A 6,496-nucleotide genomic window follows, 5' to 3' on the forward strand; every position below is an offset into this window, starting at 1 on the left:
CTCCTCCTCCTCCTCCTCCTCCTCCTCCTCCTCCTCCTCCTCCTCCTTCTTCTCCTTCTTTTTTTTTTTGAGATGGAGTCTCACTCTATCGCCCAGGCTGGAATACAGTGGCGCCATCTTGGCTCACTGCAACTTTCGCCTCCAGGGTTCAAGTGATTCTCCTGCCTCAGCCTCCTGAGTAGCTGGGATTACAAGCGCATGTCCCCACACCAGGGTAATTTTTGTATTATCAGTGGAGATGGGGTTTCACCATGTTGGTCAGGCTGGTCTCGAACTCCTGACCTCGTGATCCGACCACTTCGGCCTTCCAAAGTGCTGCAATTACAGGCATGAGCCACCACACCCGGCCAACACAACATTATTCTTCACAAGTGAATATATTTGTGATTAGTTTGTGCACATTCCTCACTGAACGGCAGAAATTTAATCAAACACATCCAGTCGAGTTGACTCTTCTTCCCAGTTATCTCTTTTCACCTCTTTGTCAACTCCAAATTTCTATAAATCCTCTCTGATCCAAGTTCACCTCTTGGCCTCAACTAAGGACAATCAAGTTTTTGCCTACCTTACTTAATAAAAATGTATGGTTTAGTTAGTAGAATAATTTCCATTTATTGTTCTAAAACAAGGCCTTTAATGCCTTACCAACCTATCAAAAAATATTATCTTGGGACTTCTGCTTTTGACATGATGGTGAACTATATAGTCTTAAAGAGCTCTTCTCTTACCAAACAACTTGAACCAACACAAAACCTAATTTTTATAATATTGCTTGTATCACAGAAAACAGGAAACTTTCCAAAGGAAAACAGTAACAACAACAACCACAGACACCCAGGGAGTCCTAAGTGCCTCTGAGAAGGCAGAGTTGAAGAGGGGCAAACAAAATTAAGAGATCAGCCCTGCAATCCAGAAACTCAGCTGATGGCCCATGGTAAGATGAGGGAAGTTGGGGGAAGGGACAAGTTTAAAACCCCAGGTGCTCCAAATATGGATTAAAAGTGGTTGCAGGCTGAGCGCGGTGGCTCACGCCTGTAATCCCAGCACTTTGGGAGGCCGAAGTGGGTGGATCACCTGAGGTCGGCAGTTCAAGACTAGCCTGACTAACATGGTGAAACCCCGTCTCTAGGTGTTGTGTGTGCCTGTAATCCCAGCTACTCAGGAGGCTGGGGCAGGAGAATTGCTTGAACTCGGGAGGCAGAGGTTGCGGTGAGCCAAGACCTCATCATTGCACTCCAGCCTGGGCAACAAGTGTGAAACGCTGTGTCAAAAAAAAAAAAAAAGATTATAGGTTTGTAACAGCCTCCAACTCCTTAATGAGGTGAATAAAAATCATCTCTGGAGGAAAAATTCTTAATTTAAGCCACACATTTTTCAACAGATGAATTTCAGCAAAATATCAGTTCATGATCAAAGATCACCAAAACCATATAGAAGAAAAAAGAATAAGATTCCACACAAACAATAAGCAACACACTTAGACCACTAATGACTTCAGGTATGAGAACGCCAGCTAGGAAATATAAAATATGGATGAAATATTCAAAGAGATAAAGGATGAAGCCATAAAGATGAGTTAGGTCATGAGACTATAAAATATGCTAAGGTAGCTATAAAAAATAATTTAAACTTCAATGAGACCAGGTAACAATAATCCATTTCCAAACAACATTACAGAGCTGGGGAAATAATCAACTATCCACCAGCAGTAGAATGAATACATTATGGGCAATAGAATACCATGCATTCATGAAAACGATCCAACTAGAGCTGTATGTTGTCATATGAATGCATCTCTCAATACTAAACTAAAGAAACAAGATCTTCAAGAATAAAAATAATAGGATCCCACATACTTCAAAAACAGGCAAATTATGATACCGGTTGGAGATATTTGTGTGTTTATATGTGCACATAAATGATAAAGGAAATCAAGAAAATGATTATCATGCCATCAAGATAGCTGTAATCACTGGGAGTGTGTGAGGGAGGGATGTATGAAGGAGAGAGGCACATGGGGTTTCTAGGACGCTGGAAGTATTCTATTTCTTGACGAGTGGTTATGCACATATTCATTTCATCATTTTTCTTTGAAGTGTTTGCACATTTTATGTACTACTCTGTGTATGTATCACATGATAAAAGCAAAGAAAAAAGCCACACAGGGACCCACAATCCCGCCAATGAGGATAGTTATGTTGTTCTTATCTGACCACATCCATCAGTAAGCGATATATCAGAGCTGCCTCTCAAAAAAACAAACAACAAGAAAACAATCAAAAAGCAGAGAAATTTATTAAAATGGATTGTACGACAGTTAAGAATGCTTGTCCATCAAAGACACCGTAAAGGAGAGAAAAGGCAACCTACAGAGTGTGAGGAGATATTTATAAAAATTCCAGAAAAGTCAGATATACACTAAGGGCTCAGCTGGGGTAACTACCTCATTCTAGGTGTCTGATGCCATCTCTGTCTCTAATTCTGCTTGTAAAAATAGTTTTATTCTCCTTTCATATTATAAAAATAATACATATTCATTATTTGTTGTAAGAAATATAGACAAGGAAAATGAAAAGAAAAGCAACTGTTACTTTTAAAATTTTAGTGTATATTATCTGATTCTACATCCTACTACCATGCCTCAACTTCATTATTGTTATGTGGTTGCCAGTAAGGAAAATTGACTCTGATTTACCTGAACAATGAAAAGGCTGGGCATGGTGGCTTATGCCTGTAATCCCAGCACTTTGGAAGGCTGAGGCAGGCAGATCACCTGAGGTCAGGAGTTCAAGAGCAGCCTGCCCAACATGGCAAAACCCCGTCTCTACTAAAAACATAAAATATTAGCCGGGTGTGGTGGAAAGCACCTGTAATCCCAGTTACCTGGGAGGCTGAGGCAGGAGAATTGCTTGAACCTGGGAGGCAGAGATTGCAGTGAGCTGAGATTGAGCCACTGCACTCCAGCCTGGGCCACAAGAACAAAACTCTGTCTCAAAACAAAACAAAACCACACACAATGAAAATTATTTATTAAAAGAATATTACAGAGGCTTGTTCAAATCAAGCAGAATGCTCAGGCCATGGAATATACAGGAACCTTGGTGGCCCTCAGCTGTCAGCAACTGAAATCATGGGCAATCTCCCTAGGACTCTTCCTTGGATTGTTTTATCTTTAAACAACTTTTGTTCCTGAATGGTTACACTCCAGATCTAAAATTCCAGCAAAGGTGCTTATTAGTGGGCATGGAGCACTGTATTAGGAAATTCCCCGAATACATGGAATGTGACGAGGGCAGGCACCCAGACTAAAGGAGTATGTGTATATTTTGGGGGGAAGGTTGCAAGGGGACAGTTATTTTCCCACGAAAACAAGGGAAAAATGATGAGCCATCCAAAACAACAAACATAAGACCATCCTCTGCATATTGTTTTAAGGCAGTGTTTTATTTTTTATTATTTTTACTTTTTATTTTTTTGAGACAGAGTCTCGCTCTGTTGCCCAGGCTGGAGTGCAGTGGCATGATCTCGGGTCACTGCAACCTCGGCCTCCTGGGTTCAAGTGATTCTCCTGCCTCAGCCTCCCAAGTAGCTGCGATTATAGGAGCATCCTGCCTTGCCCGGCTAATTTTTTTTTTTTTTGTATTTTTAGTAGAGACGGGTTTCACCATGTTGGCCAGGCTGGCCTTGAACTCCTGACCTCAGGTGATCCGCCTGCCTTGGCCTCCCAAAGTGCTAGGATTACAGGCATGAGACACTGTGCCTGGCCTTAAGGCAGTGTTTTAAAACTTAATATTTCTCAATATTTCTGTGTCCTTAAGGATTCCCTTATAATTAGTTTTAGCTTTTATATTGAAATATACAATACATCCAAAGAGTGCAAAAATTGTAAGGGTATAGGCTGATGAATTCTCACTGTGTAACTATCACTAATATCAATAAATAAAATAATGTCCCCCAAACTCCCCTAATCATTACTCACATATTCCTTCCCAAAGATAACCACCAACCTGATGTGTAACATCATGAATTAGTTTTACCTGTTACTGAATTTTGTGTGAATGGAATCTGTGTGAATTCTTTTGTCTGGTTTTTTTTTGATAAGTGTCTTTGTGAGATTCACTCCTGTTGCTATGTTTGGCAGCTGTCTATCTGTGCATATGTTATATAGCCTTTCCATTGAATAAAAATACCATCATTTATTTGGTATATTTATTTACTGTTGAGGGAAAGTAAGCAGTTTCTACCTTTTAGCTAGCACAAAGACTACAGTGATGAACTCTATACCATTTTTTGTGTGTGTGTGAACATATGGGTGCATTTGCAAATGTTCAGCTTCAGCAAATATTGCCAAATAGCTTTCCAAAATTGTTTTGCTAATTTACATCCCCCCATCAGTGTACAAGAGTTTCCAGTTCCTCTACATTCTTGTCAACATTTGTGATTGCTAATCTTTGAAATGTTAGCCATTTTTGGTGGGTGAGTAATGGTATCTCATTACGGTTTGAATTTATGTCTAGGTTTTAAATTACATTTCCATAGTGACTAATGGGATTGAGTGTTTCCCTCATAAATTGAACGGGCCTTTAAAATATTCTCCTTTGTAAAAAATACCTGTTGTGTCTTTTGCAAATTAAAAAAAGTCTATTTTTTCTTATTCATTTGTAAGAATTATTTGAATATTCTGGATATGATTTCTTTGTTGGCTAAATATATTCCCACTACCTGTTTCTACTCTGTAACTTGTATTTTCATTCTCTCAGTGATGTCTTTCGATAAACAGAAGTTCCTCAGGTTAATATAATTCTATTTCTTAATTTATTTCTTTTTGCTTAACCTAAGTTCTTAAATATGTTTCCCCATATTTATTCATTAAAGCTTTTGTTTTCCCCTTTCACATTTAGATCTACACACATTCAGAGTTGGTTTTAACCTCACTTTTATCCACTAAAAAATAAGGTATAATTTATAAGCAGTAAAATCTACTGCAGTGAGATACTCAATTCTGTGAGTTTTAACAAACACGTGCAGTTACGTAACTACCACCACAATTGAGACATAGTGCATCTCTATCACCTCCCCAAATACCCTCATGTCTTGTAGTCAACTGTTTCCCCCATTCTCAGGCCCAAATAATCATTGGTATTTTTACTGTCTATATTTTTCTCACCCAGAATGTCATATAAGTGGAATCATACAGTACGAGCTTTTGAGGCTGACTTTTTCACTTTACATAATGCAGTTGAGAGTCACCCACGTTAGTGTGTATCCGTTTTATTGCTGGATAGTTTTCCATAGTGTGGATGTATCATTGTTTATTCATTTACCAGTTGAATTATATTTCAATTGTTTCTAGTTTTGAACAATTATAAATAAAGACGCTATAAACATTCATGTCTATTCATAGCATTTTAGGTTAGCTTTACTTATCATTTAATTTGGATAAATATATAGAAGTTGAATTATTGGGTAATGGGATAAGTATATGTTTAACTTTATAAGAAATTACTGAATTATTTCCTAAAGTGGCTGTGCCATTTCATATTTTAACCAGCAACATATGAGTTTTCCAGTTGTTCCACATCCTCACCAGTACTTGGCATTATCAGTTTTAAAATTTTAGCTGTGCTAGTAGATGTGCAACAGCATCTCATGGTTTTAATTTGCATTTCCCTAATGACTAATGATGTTGAACATCTTTGCATGTGCTTATTTTGTCACATATATATCTTCTTTGCTGAAGTATTTACTAGTTTCCCGTTGCTGCTGTAACAAATGACCACAAAGGTAGTGGCTTAAAAAAACATAAACATATTATCACACAGTTTGGAGGTCAGAAGTCCTAAAACAAAGTGTTGGCAGAGCTGTGTTCGTTCTGAAGGCTTAAGGGGAAAATCAATTTCTTTGCCTTTTTCTATTCTTCAGAGGCCACCTGCATTCCTTGGCTCATGGACTGAGTCAGCAGCATACTATCTTCCAGTCCCTCTCTGCTTCCATCATCACATTGCCTTTTCCTGGCCTTGACCCTCCTTCCTCTCTTTGATAAGAATGCTGATGACTACTTTAGGCCACCTGGATAATACCTGCCTCAAGATCCTTAACTTAGTTACATTTACAAAGCCCCTTTTGTCATGTATGGTAACATCTTCACAGCTTCCAGAGTTAAGATGTGGACATCCCTGGAGATGGAGAGGCATCATACAATCTACATAAAGTGTCTTTTCCATTTATTTTGCCCAGTTTTGTACTGGGTTGTTTGTGTTTTATTATATAGTTTTGAGAGTTCTTCATATATTCTGGATTCAACACAGACTGTGATTTGCAACTATTTTCTCCCAATTTATGCCTTGTCTTTTCATCTTCTTGATGATGTTTTTCAAGGAGCAGAAGTTGTTCATTTGGAGGATTTCAATATTTCAATTTGTTTTTCTTATCGATCGTGAGTTTGTTGTTGTATCTGACAAACCTTTGGTAACCTAAGGTTGCAATGATTTTTTCC

This window comes from Theropithecus gelada, chromosome 13, assembly GCF_003255815.1.
Source record: "Theropithecus gelada isolate Dixy chromosome 13, Tgel_1.0, whole genome shotgun sequence".
Classification (NCBI taxonomy): domain Eukaryota; kingdom Metazoa; phylum Chordata; class Mammalia; order Primates; family Cercopithecidae; genus Theropithecus; species Theropithecus gelada.